The following is a 14,253-nucleotide window of genomic DNA, read 5'->3' as shown; positions in this document are numbered from 1 at the left end:
GCTTATTTTGGTAGACAATTAAAACAAAATGCTTATATGATTGAACACTTGGGTGATTATATGGCTAATGTTAAAGGTGAACTTAAACTCATTAGCAAGCATGCTTCTATGGTTACCACTCAAGTAGAACAAGTACTTAAAGCTCAAGATGATTTGCTCAATGAATTAAATAGTAAGAATAATGATTATTTTGTTAGAGTGGCTACTAGAACTGGTAAGATGACTCAGGAACCTTTGTATCCTGAAGGCCACCCTAGGAGAATTGAACAAGATTCTCAGAGAAATAATATTGAGGCACCTAGTCCTTCTAAAAGGAAGAAAAAGAAAAATGATAGGACTTTGCATGCTTCTAGTGAACCTATTGCTGAACCACCTGCCAAATGATATATCTATTTCTGATGCTGAAACACAATCTGGTGATGAACATGAACCTAGTGAAAATATTAATGATGATGTTCATGATGATGCTCAACTTAGTAATGATAATGATGTAGAAATTGGACCTGCTGTTGATCTTGATAACCCACAATCAAAGAATCAACGTTATGATAAGAGAGACTTTGTTGCTAGGAAACATGGTAAAGAAAGGGAGACATGGGTTCAGAAACCCATGCCTTTTCCTCCCAAACCATCCAAGAAAAAGGATGATGAGGATTTTGAGCGCTATGCTGAAATGATTAGACCTATCTTTTTGCTTATGCGATTAACTGATATGCTCAAAGAATCCTTATGCTAAGTACATGAAAGATATTGTTACAAATAAGAGAAAGATACCGGAAGCTGAAATTTCCACCATGCTTGCTAATTATACTTTTAAGGGTGGAATACCTAAGAAACTTGGAGATCCAGGGGTACCTACTATACCATGCTCCATTAAAATAAACTATGTTAAAACTGTTTTATGTGATCTTGGAGCTAGTGCTAGTGTTATGCCTCTCTCTTTATATCGTAGACTTGATTTGAATAAGTTGACACATACTGAAATATCTTTGCAAATGGCTGATAAATTAACTACTATACCTGTTGGTATTTGTGAGGATGTGCTTGTTGTGGTTGCAAACGTTACTATTTTAACGGACTTTGTTATTCTTGATATTCCCGAGGACGATAGTATGTCTATTATTCTTGGAAGACCTTTTTTGAATACTGCAGGGGCTGTTATTGATTGCAACAAAGGCAATGCCACTTTTCATGTGAATGGTAATTAGCATATGGTACACTTTCCAAGGAAACAACCTCAAGTTCATAGTATCAATTCTATTTGAAAAATTCCATCGATTATATTTGGAGGTTTTGAATTTCCTCTTCCTACTGTCAAGAAGAAATATGATATTCTTATTATAGGGGATGTGCATATCCCCGTTGAGGTAACATAGTGTTATTCGAAATCTCTCCGGTTCCATGTTATTCGGAATGAGTTTGTTAACAAGACTTGATCAACCTTGTTAGTGGATTCCTTTTGATGAGCATGAGATGGATGAAACTAGGAGACACAACCTTCTGTACCTTCTTTCTACTTTCTTTTATTTAGTTGAAATAAAGTAAAAATAGTATTTTTCTGTCTATTTTCTGATTTATCCGTGCAATATAAAAATACCCCGAAAATAAAAGTTCTCCAAATGCCCTGAAAATGAAATATGATTTTTTATGGAATATTTGAGAATATCTGGCACTGAGAACACAGCAGGAGGGGCAAGCACCTGGCCATGAGGGTGGAGGGCGCGCCCTACCCCCCAGGGTGCGTCCCCCTGCCTCGTGGGCCCATGGTGGCTCCCCTCCACTTATTCCTGCACCCACACACTCCTTCCTCCCAAAAAATCACCATCCAGCTCAAGCACGAGTTCTAGCTCATTTTGCTGCGATTTTCGATCTCCTTGCTCAAAGCACCTCTCACAAAACTGCTTGGGGAGATTGTTCCTTGGTATGTGACTCCTCCATTGGTCCAATTAGTTTTTGTTCTAGTGCTTTATTCATTGCAAATTTGTGCTGCCTAGGTGACCATGTTCTTCAGCTTGCATGCCAAATTTATATGGTTCCAAGTAGTTCTAATGCATGATATAGGCTCTAGGCACTTGTAGGAGTAGTTGCTATCAATTTTGCTGAGCTTGGTTCACTTTTATTTGAAGTTGCTAAAAATTTCAGAAAATAATGAAGAGATTTTTGAGGGGCTCATCGAGCCGAAGCTCGAAGGAAAAGCAAAGTGAAGAAGCACAGAGGCCCAAATATAATTTTCCTCGCACCGCGGAGGTCTGGCCGTGTGAATGGCCTTCCAATGAATTCTTGAGAGAAGCCGGATTTATGATGATTTTTATGAATTGGCTGAGAATGCAGGCCTCACCGACTTCCTCGGCGACCAACGCAATCAGTATCTCTTACTCACCAATACTTTTGTGCAAAACTTCTACTATTACCCTAAGGAAACACCTCGTTCAGTAGAGTTTAATTTATATGATGTTGTTAAGAAGATGCCACTAGATGAATTTTGCAAGGTTTGCAAAATACCTTTTGAGGGTAGTTTAGATGAACCACATCGTAAAGATGTGGATGGGTTTATTGACACTATCACTGTGGGGGAAACCAGGAAGGTTTCCGATGCAAGAATCACTAGCATACATTTTCCTGTTTTACGCTACTTTGCCATATTTGCTAGTCGTTGCTTAATTGGTTGCGGAAACTGTGGAAACCTTAGTGTTTCTGATATTATTATTTTGTTCCATGGTTTATTCTGCGATAACACTGTTAGTATGGGCAGTATTATTGCTAAACGGTTAAGTTTGAACCATACAAAGGGCCCCATCTTTGGAGGTATTTATGCTTCACGCCTTGCTGCACATTATAACATACCTATTAGGCACTATGAAAAAGAAGAAAATTGCTGCCCACTGCTTATTTAGATTATAAGAGTATGGTAGCGCATGACTTTATTGTTAAGAATAGGGAAGCAGCGCTTAAATACAAATTGTTCTTTGATAAAAATCACCCTGAGACTATTACCTTGCCTGCTCCCTCCTTGTTTAATTTATCTGAAGGTCCGTATATCGTTCCGTTGGCGGCCATTCATGCCTACCGGAACCCTACACCAGCCACAGAGCCGGAACCACAATTTGAACCTCCACGACAGTCTAACTACCAGTGGGATCCGGATATGATTGCCAACCAGTGGCAGTCAGAGTCTTCTCCATCTCAGTACGACCCCAACTACAACTATGGATATCCGCCAGGCCATCCGTGGCAATGAACCAACTTAGGCCAAAAGCCTAAGCTTGGGGGAGTACGTATTTCCCATCGACATTACATTCATGTTCACACACTCATTGCTAGATGTCGGTGCTCATACTTTTTCACTGTAATATCCATGCTAGTTTATTTTCTTTTTCTTGCTTTCTTCTTGTGTGTTTGTTAAGCCTTAAGATAAACAAAATAATTAGTGTAGCCTTTAGTTAGTTTATTTTTCTTGCTGTAGTAGTAATAATTAAAAAGAAAACCCAAAAATATTTCCCATTCTTCTTTTGCTTGTTGGGAGCTTTCCCGTGTAAATAGTTTTATTTCTTTTCTTTTCTTTGGGGGTCGATAGGAGAAGACCATAATTAAAATTGTTGAAGTGGCTCTTATATGCACTATTGTTGATTTAACCAGGAGCCCATATTGCCTTGTCTTCTCCTGTTTATTGAATGCTCCCAGATTCCAGCTTAGACCAATGCACGTGCACTCTTATTATTATTCACTTCGTTCGGTCGTGCAAGTGAAAGGCAATTATGACGATATATGATGGACTGACTGAGATGAGAAAAGCTGGTATGAACTCGACCTCTCTTGTTTTTGTAAATATGATTAGTTCATCGTTCCTGATTCAGCCTATTATGAATAAACATGTTTGCAATGACAATTAGAGATCATAGTTGCTTATGCCATGCTTGATTAGCTATGAGTTATAATGGTTTACCTTGCGTGCCAACATGCTATTAAAATGGTTGTGATGTGGTATAGTGGGGTGGTATCCTCCTTTGAATGATTAAGTGACTCGACTTGGCACATGTTCACACATGTAGTTGAAACAAATCAACATAGACTTCACGATATTTATGTTCATGGTGGATTATATCCTACTCATGCTCGTACTCAATGTCTATTAATTTTAATGCATGTTCATGACTGTTGTCGCTCTCTAGTTGGTCGCTTCCCAGTCTTTTGCTAGCCTTCACTTGTACTAAGCAGGAATACTGCTTGTGCATCCAATCCCTTAAACCCCAAAGTTATTCCATATGAGTCCACTATACCTTCCTATATGCAGTATCTACCTGCCGTTCCAAGTAAATTTGTATGTGCCAAACTCTAAACCTTCAAATGAAATTCTGTTTTGTATGCTCGAATAGCTCATGTATCAACTAGGGTTGTCCGTATCTTCCATGCTAGGCGGGTTATTCTCAAGAGGAGTGGACTCCGCTCATCACTCACAAGAAAATGGCTGGCCACCGGGATGCCCAGTCCCATGCTTTATGCAAATCAAATCAAAATAATTGCAAACAAAACTCCCCCCAGGACTGTTGCTAGTTGGAGGCACTCGTTGTTTCGAGCAAGCCATGGATTGATGCTTGTTGGTGGAGGGGGAGTATAAACTTTACCATTCTGTTTGGGAACCGCCTACAATGTGTGTAGCATGGAAGATATCACCATCTCTTGGTTGTTATGTTGACAATGAAAGTATGCCGCTCAAAATATTATTTATCTCTGCTTCAAAACCGAGCTCTGGCACCTCTACAAATCCCTGCTTCCCTCTGCGAAGGGCCTATCTATTTACTTTTATGTTGAGTCATCACCCTCTTATTAAAGAGCACTAGCTGGAGAGCGCAGCTGTCATTTGCATCCATTACTATTAATTTATATTTGGGTATGACTATGACTGGATCTCTTTTACCATGAATTACAATGTCTAGTCAGTCCTTGATCTTTAAAGGTGCTCTACATTTATGTTTTGCGGTCTCAGAAAGGGCTAGCGAGATACCATCCTGTTATATCATATTATGATTGTTTTGAGAAAGTGTTGTCATCCGAGATTTATTATTATCGCTCGCTAGTTGATTATGCCATTGATATGAGTAAACATGAGACTTAAGAGTTATTGTGAATGTGGTTAGTCATAATCTTCGTTGAAAACTTGAATGCTGGCTTTACATATTTACAACAACAAGAGCAAACAGAGTTTGTAAAAGTTTTTCTGTATCACTTTCATTTTATCTACTGAATTGCTTGAGGACAAGCAAAGGTTTAAGCTTGGGGGAGTTGATACGTCTCCGTCGTATCTACTTTTCCAAACACTTTTGCCCTTGTTTTGGACTCTAACTTGCATGATTTGAATGGAACTAACCCGGACTGACGCTGTTTTCAGCAGACTATCCATGGTGTTATTTATGTGCAGAAACAAAAGTTCTCGGAATGACCTGAAACTCCACGGAACATCTATTTGGAAAATATGAAAAATACTAGAAGAAAAATCCACGTCAGGGGGCCCACACCCTGTCCACGAGGGTGGGGGCCGCGCCTGCCCCCTGGGCGCGCCCCCCTACCTCATGCGCCCCTTGACGCTCCACCGACCTCAACTCCAACTCCATATATTCACTTTTGGGGAGAAAAAAATCAGAGAGAAGGATTCATCGCGTTTTACGATACGGAGCCGCCGCCAAGACCTAAAACCTCTCGGGAGGGCTGATCTAGAGTCCGTTCGGGGCTCCGGAGAGGGGGATTCGTCGCCGTCGTCATCATCAACCATCCTCCATCACCAATTTCATGATGCTCACCGCCGTGCGTGAGTAATTCCATCGTAGGCTTGCTAGACGGTGATGGGTTGGATGAGATCTATCATGTAATCAAGTTAGTTTTGTTAGGGTTTGATCCCTAGTATCCACTATGTTCTGAGATTGATGTTGCTATGACTTTGCTATGCTTAATGCTTGTCACTAGGGCCCGAGTGCCATGATTTCAGATCTGAACCTATTATGTTTTCATGAATATATGTGAGTTCTTGATCCTATCTTGCAAGTCTATAGTCACCTACTATGTGTTATGATCCGGCAACCCCGAAGTGATAATAGTCGGGACCACTCCCGGTGATGACCATAGTTTGAGGAGTTCATGTATTCAGTATGTGCTAATGATTTGGTCTGGTACTCTATTAAAAGGAGGCCTTAATATCCTTTAGTTTCCATTAGGACCCTGCTGCCACGGGAGGGTAGGACAAAAGATGTCATGCAAGTTGTTTTCCATAAGCCCGTATGACTATATTCGGAATACATGCCTACATTACATTGATGAATTGGAGCTAGTTCTGTGTCACCCTATGTTATGACTGTTACATGATGAACCGTATCCGGCATAATTCTCCATCACCGATCCAATGCCTACGATCTTTTCACATATTGTTCTTTTCTTATTTACTTTTCCGTTGCTACTGTTACAATCACTACAAAACCCAAAAATATTACTTTTGCTACCGTTACCGTTACTTCCATATTACTTTGCTACTAAATACTTTGCTGCAGATATTAAGTTTCCAGGAGTGGTTGAATTGACAACTCAGCTGCTAATACTTGAGAATATTCTTTGGCTCCCCTTGTGTCGAATCAATAAATTTGGGTTGAATACTCTACCCTCGAAAACTGTTGCGATCCCCTATACTTGTGGGTTATCACCTCTCTCATGCCCTCATGAATCACCTCGTCCTTTGTGTTCGTGGACGAGTTGGTCGGTGAGTCATACGCCTCTCCCATTTCGAGATGAATCAGCACTGGAGGGTTTTCATCGAGGGGATCTTCGACCCGTTGGTTCTCTCAGATTGGTTGCTTTGACGAGTTGACCATTATTTGTCCTCTATTTTTATAGTTTTTGATGTGATTATATGATTCGGCTTTGCTGTATACGAACATATATAGCCCAAGGTTGAGGGAATAAGTAGCAAAAAATTATGGCAATTAATTAGGAGGGGGCAGCCTGGCATAAGTAATTAGTATATGAACATGATCTTATCGACCAGGTAATATGAACCATGTTTCCTAGCCCAAAATAAGACAACATGAACTGTGTTCCTTAGCAAAATGAGAGTCCTTGCTCTTCATGCATCTGCTTGATTGGATATACAATTAATACTATACAGCAAGGAAAGAACTAGGAGAGATATGTATATCGGTTCAAGATCTTACTGTCGGTGTCAAAACCGGTGGATCTCGGGTAGGGGGTCCCGAGCTGTGGATTTAGGATCAATGGGAAACAAGGGACGATGAACACGGTGTTTACCCAGGTTCAGGACCTCTCGAAGAGGTAAAACTTTTCGTCCTTCTTGATTGTATTTGATGTATGGTATAGTTACAGAGTAGATCTACCTCGAGATCAGACGAGCTAAACCCTAGGGTGATGAGGTGAAGGATGTAGCTCTAGCCCTAAAGCCCCAAACCCTCTAGTTTATATAGACACCATTAGGGTTAGGGTTACATTCGATTGTTTACAATGAAGGAAAGGTCACGCTGATCTTGACTTGGAGGGCACATCACGACTCCGAAGATCTCATGTCTGGTCACGAGTCCGCACTCTAGCATGGCCACGTGGTGGCCCATCAGTCCGGCCCATATGTAATAGGTCGACGGCCCGAGGACCCCTTAGTCTAGGACTCCCTCAATAGCCCCCGAACTAGCCTCCAACTCCAGGGCTTGTATCCGATGTCCGCACATATCATGGTCTTCGTCTTGTGTGCCGAGTTCTTCATTTTGTCGTGTGCGTATTCGGAGTTTTGATGGTGTTCGGAATCTGAAGTGTCTACTTTACTTAGACTTGAAGGCCAAAGTGCTCAAGTGTGAACAGTGCTCACGCCTAACAACCTTTAGCGAAGGGTGGTGGCCGGTCATAATGTCGAACGACTGGCAGTTCTTGATGCGCGGATAGAGGCCGCCCCTCCATTGACACGTCTCATCAAAGCAGAGATCGTGCCCCATTTTTAGGGGATATGATCAATGATTTCGATTCCCCCACCCGTGCACAACGTTGCGTGTATATCAGGAAGTGGAGAAGCCCACGACGTGAAAAGGGGGACGCTTGGCTCCTCCGTGGCTTATAAAGAGGGAATCAGCTATAGTTAACGCCTCACACCTTCTTCCACCACCCGCCGTTGTCCTTGCAATCTCTAGAGCTCTAGCGCCCTGCTTTGCTATTCCGCGGTGATTCCCTTTTAGCTCCTCCCTAGCCCCAGCCATGGCCGGATCTAGCGCAAATGGCAAGTCGGACGCCTCCACCGTACCAACGACGACATCGTGGAGCTGAAGCGCCCCGGCCACATATCGGCCGACATCGCCCATCGGGCCCCCGAGGAGGGCCAAATCATCCCCACGCCCATGCCCGGCGAGAGGGTAGTACTCCTTCACCATTTTATCCGGGTGCTGGGATTTCCTCTACACACCTTCTCGGGGGGGGGGGGGGTGGATGTTCTTCAACGGGCTCGATTTCCATGATCTAGCCCCCAACTCCCTCCTCCATATTCCGGCCTTCATCATCGTCTGTGAGGCCCTGCTGCGGGTTCAGCCGCACTTCGGCCTGTGGCGGAAGGTGTTCAACATCAAGCCTAAGGTGGTCAGCGGCGCCCAGGTGGACTGCGGCGGAGCCATGATCAGTAAGCTGACCCAAGTACAATGGCCGAACGGTCGGTTTATTGACCCCGTCAAGGTGTGGCAAAAGGAGTGGTTCTACATCACGGAACCAAGGGATGCGGCCTAGATGGCTGCTCCCGAATTCAGATCCGGCCCCCCAGCGAGATTGACCTCGTGGTCCCAAAAGGGCCCTAACTGGGGGTCCGCCAATGAAGTGAAGATGATGCAGAAGCGCGGCGCCAGCGTGATGGAGACCGGTGCCAAGCTGACCAGCCTGGTCTAGATAATGCTTAGGCACCAGCTCCTTCCTTGCCAGCAAAGGGCCAGCCCCATGTGGTCTTACAAGTCGGATGACCCGGCCACCATGCAGTACCTCTACGGACAACCCATGACAAAGTATGGGGTCAACTGTTCAAGTCCCAGGAGGACTGGCTAGCCGAGAATGAAGACATCGGCCTCGACGCCGCAACCCAGCCGAAGAAGGTAATTGACCTCTTTCCCTGTCCATATTTGGGAGGGCGTACTGCATAGAGTCCGGTCTAAATGTCTGTTCATGGTTTTTACAGGGCTGGCTTGAAAAGTCTGAGAAGATCAGTAGCCTGGCTCCTCTACCCGAAGGGCCTCGATCGGCCCAACTAGAGGGGCTGCTGGTCGTGGTGCCTTACAAGGCACCAGAAAAGAAAGGGAAGAAGATGAAGGATTTACTGAAGGCCAGAGAGGGCCTCCACCGAAGAAGTCGTCCGGACACCAAGTGCGGAGACACTGCTGCCCTGTCTGCCCAAGATGGGGATGAGGAGGGGGACAAGCAGGAGAGCATCTCCTCCCACTCCAAGAAGAGGGCGGCGTCTGGAGGCGTCTGGAGGTGTCGAGGAGGCGGAGCCTCCTCAGGCCTAGAAGAGGGGGTGCCGGCCCAAGCTGGTCCTGTCCGATAGTTCAGACTCCAAAGAGGAGTCCGTGGCGTCAAAGAATGTTCCGGATAGGGAGCCTGGTCAAGCCCCCTACTGCCAGGTACGTACTTTGGCATTTTTAGTTGCTTTATTTTTAACAGTCCCTTACTCATGGAAGCCGATTGCGTGATGTCACAGCCCACCACGCGGCCACGCCACCGAGCAGACCTCGGAGGGGACGTCTCCACCCGCCAAATTGGCGGACACCGGATCCACGGCGCGCTCCGCACGTCCCTTGATCCCTGAAGAGGCTGGGGAAGTGTTGTCCCGAAGGACCCCGAGCACGGGGGAGGAGGGTGATGCCACCATGGCCGAGGCTGACGCCTCGGTCACCGAAGACCAGGAGGTTGCGTTCCTCCTGGCTAATGCGGGAGGTGGGTCCGGTCCATCCGGACCCTCCTAGTAGACTACACCTGAGCCCCAAAGGCCTTGAACGGTGCTGATCCCGCCACCCACGCTGGACGCCAACCACCAGGCTGTGACGGGCTGGCCGGGCGTACTGGAGGAGCTGGTACACAACTCCATCATCGTCAACGAGCACCGCACCCACATGGGTGTGGTTCTACAGGGTGTTCGGTCAGTCCAATTCGGACTGAACGACGCCGTCCAAGGCCTTCTAATAGGTGTTGAGGTGAGTCAGGTAATGTACCTTTCCCAAGAAAATGTTCCTTACATTTTTTTAGTCAAACTATGAGCAGACCGTATATCAGCCCCCGAAACTATGTGAGGTTTGCAAAAAAACGTTGCAGAGAGTCAAATATCCGTAGGCCAGCTTTTAAAGTGTCGTGATTGATTTGATATCTCAGGCAGCATCCTTGGACGCGGCTGCTAATGCCTCTGTCCTGGAGGAGATGGATCGGAAGCTTGAACGCTCCGATGAAGAGCTTGACCTTGTCAACAAGCGGCTTGATGAGGCACAAGGTAAGCTCTTGTCGAAGTACATAGTGAACACTGTCGGATACTTACGGTCCAGACTGTATGCTGAGCATATGGTGTTTGGTTCGTGCAGCTGCCGCCGCGGAGGTTGAGAGTCTGAAGGCGACGCTGAAGAAGGCCGAGGCCGAAGCGGCCAAGAAGAAAGCGGCTGCCGAAAAGGCGACTGCCGAACTTGAGAAGCCGAAGACTACGAGAGAGAAGCATGAGGCTAGAGTGGCCGAAGTGCAGGTGGAGCTCAAGGATGCCGTCACGAAGTGTGAGGCCCTTGAGAAAAAGCAAAAGGAGCAGTCCTCCAAGTTGTCCAAGGTGGAGAAAGAGCTCCAGGAGGCCAGAACGGAGGTGCGGGGTGTCCGGGAGGAGCTCCGCCAAATGGGGCAAATCGCAAATGGTAAGAAGTACTTACTGAAGATCAAGCCGATGGATATGGCCACTGGTCCTCCGCCAGTTGGAAAGGAGCACTGCCGCCCCAAACTGTACTTTGCACAGGTTATGGATGGTGCTCGGGCGATAGAGGGCCAGTGTTCCAAGGATGTAATCATTGAGTGAATGTGTAAATTGTCGATCAAACCCTTTTGATTTATAATGCGGTTCATTTGGATATTATGCTGTGTTTGTTTTGACTCCTGTGCAGTCGTTTATTATTTTAAAAGTTACCATTCATCGGCTTCAGCCCCCAAGTGAATGTTACGAGGGGTGTTTCGTCTATGCACTGTTACTCTTAGCAGACGTCTCGGTGCCCCAAGGCGGTAGTGCGAGAGAGAGCCTAGGCAATCAGACTATACGGCTTTATCGCTTTCACTTAGCCATAGGAGCTTGATGGAGAGGGCTAGTGACTAGCCCCCAGGTGTTTGTGATGTACGTGAGAGCCAAGTTGTGCCTTTATAATCATATGGTTTGTGCTAGGACGAACCCTACGTATGATACGGATAAATCGCCAATGATTTCTTAGTTTAACAATTGTCGTCCAATCGCTGACCAGTTCTCGCTTACTATGACGGCCAGTTTTCGGCTTTCTTCCCTGAGGTGCTTGACTGGACTAGCCAGAAGCACAATCACAGGGGTTCTCTCTTTACCTTCTTAGCTGAATGTGCGGACCGTAAGAGGGCAAGAACAGGAGCCGGGCAACCCAACTATTGACCCAATACATAGTTCGGAACTAATGCATATAGTGCAATATCCGAGACGCCGAACACTCAACGAGAAGTGGTGCCGGACTTAATATGTAGATCTGATGGGAAAATCAGGCCTTTGGTCAATTAACCGATTTGTAGTTATTACACAATGTGTGGATGCCCAGCTGTTCGAAGAGCAAGAAAAACGAGAAAGGAAAGAAAGATGGCCTAATAATGCGGATGCTCGAACACCGTAAAAGATGTTTTTATTTTCGATAAACTCTGGACGTGTATCCGTACAATTCGAACTGCTAAGCTGTTTATAATAATGAAGAAAAGAAAATTTTACAGAGGAAGGGCCTTGATGTGTGGATCGAAGCCTCAACTGTGCCCTGCTGCACGTCTGCGCCTTTCCTTCTGCGAGGTGGAGGGGAGTGAATTGGACATCCATTTAGAACGCCGCGTGCTGGCGAGGAGTGCCTTCAATAGGGACCTTGAGATGTAGTCCTACCGTTATAGCTTGATGCTAAGCGAGTCTGGAGTCCTGCCTGTTGTCGTCCAAGGACGTGGTGATTCCATAGTTTGGTTGAGCCGAACAGATGGTGTTATAAGCCCCCACGGGCGCCCATGGTATCTTGAGCGCGAAGTTGTGCGTAGGAGGCACTTGAAGCGCGGTGAAGGCGGGCGTGCCGTGGGGAGCATATCCATATTTGCGGCGAACGAAGGCAGGTTCCCATGACGGGGATCGGGCTCGAGACCATTTAAGTGTATCTTTTCCCTTTACGGCGGGCTGATGCCTTGGCCTATTAGCGACGGACTGGCTTTCGGCTGCCAGGGCCGCAGTGTGTTCCTCAATCCGGAGCGAGCGCTCCATGTTTCCATTGATCGTTATGACACCCGCAGGACCAGGCATCTTCAGCTTGAGGTATGCATAATGCGGGACGGCGCTGAATTTGGCGAATGCCGTTCAGCCAAGGAGGGCGTGATAGCCACTGCAGAATGGGGCTATGCCGAAGATCAAGTATTCACTTCGAAAGTTTTCCGGTGAGCCGAATACCACTTCCAAAGTTACCATGCCTAAGCATCGGGCTTGTACGCCCAGAATAACCCCCTTGAAGGTGGTGTTGCTAGGCTTGATCCTTGACGGATCGATCCCCATTTTACTCATTGTGTTTGCGTAGATTAGACTGAGGCTACTGTCCCTGTCCATTACGACTCTTGTGAGGTGGTACCCATCGATAATGGGGTCCAGTACCAGGGCCGCTGAACCTCCCTGACGGATACTGGTCAGATGGTCCTTGCGGTCGAAGGTGATTGGGAAAGCCGACCACAGGTTGAACTTCGGCGCTACGGGCTCGATGGCTGATGACCCACAAGTATAGGAGATCTATCGTAGTCCTTTCGATAAGTAAGAGTGTCGAACCCAACGAGGAGCAGAAGGAAATGATAAGCAGTTTTCAGCAAGGTATTCTCTGCAAGTACTGAAATAATAGGTAACAGATAGTTTTGTGATAAGATGATTTGTAACGAGCAACAAGTAACAAAAGTAAATAAAGTGCAGCAAGGTGGCCCAATCCTTTTTGTAGCAAAGGACAAGCCTGGACAAACTCTTATATAAGGAAAAGCGCTCCCGAGGACACATGGGAATTATCGTCAAGCTAGTTTTCATCACGTTCATATGGTTCGCGTTCGGTACTTTGATAATTTGATATGTGGGTGGACCGGTGCTTGGGTGCTGTCCTTACTTGGACAAGCATCCCACTTATGATTAACCTCTATTGCAAGCATCCGCAACTACAACAAAAGTATTAAGGTAAACCTAACCATAGCATGAAACATATGGATCCAAATCAGCCCCTTATGAAGCAACGCATAAACTAGGGTTTAAGCTTCTGTCACTCTAGCAACCCATCATCTACTTATTACTTCCCAATGCCTTCCTCTAGGCCCAAATAATGGTGAAGTGTCATGTCGTCGATGTTCACATAACACCACTAGAGGATAGACAACATACATCTCATCAAAATATCGAACGAATACCAAATTCACATGACTACTAATAGCAAGACTTCTCCCATGTCCTCAGGAACAAACGTAACTACTCACAAAGCATATTCATGTTCATAATCAGAGGGGTATTAATATGCATAAAGGATCTGAACATATGATCTTCCACCAAATAAACCAACTAGCATCAACTACAAGGAGTAATCAACACTACTAGCAACCTACAGGTACCAATCCCAGACTTGGAGACAAGAATTGGATACAAGAGATGAACTAGGGTTTGAGAGGAGATGGTGCTGGTGAAGATGTTGATGGAGATTGCCCTCTCCTGATGAGAGGAGCGTTGGTGATGACGATGGCGATGATTTCCCCCTCCCGGAGGGAAGTGTCCCCGGCAGAACAGCTCTGCCGGAGCCCTAGATTGGTTCCGCCAAGGTTCCGCCTCGTGGCGGCGGAGTCTCGTCCCGAAAGCTTGCTTATGATTTTTCTTCGAACGAAAGACTTCATATAGCAGAAGATGGGCACCGGAGGGCCAACAGGGGGCCCACGAGGTAGGGGGCGCCCACAGGGGGGTAGGGCGCGCCCCCACCCTCGTGGCCAGGGTGTGGGCCCCCACTGGTATTT

This window comes from Aegilops tauschii, chromosome 5 (assembly GCF_002575655.3).
Source record: "Aegilops tauschii subsp. strangulata cultivar AL8/78 chromosome 5, Aet v6.0, whole genome shotgun sequence".
Lineage (NCBI taxonomy): Eukaryota > Viridiplantae > Streptophyta > Magnoliopsida > Poales > Poaceae > Aegilops > Aegilops tauschii.
This window is presented reverse-complemented; position numbering follows the sequence as displayed.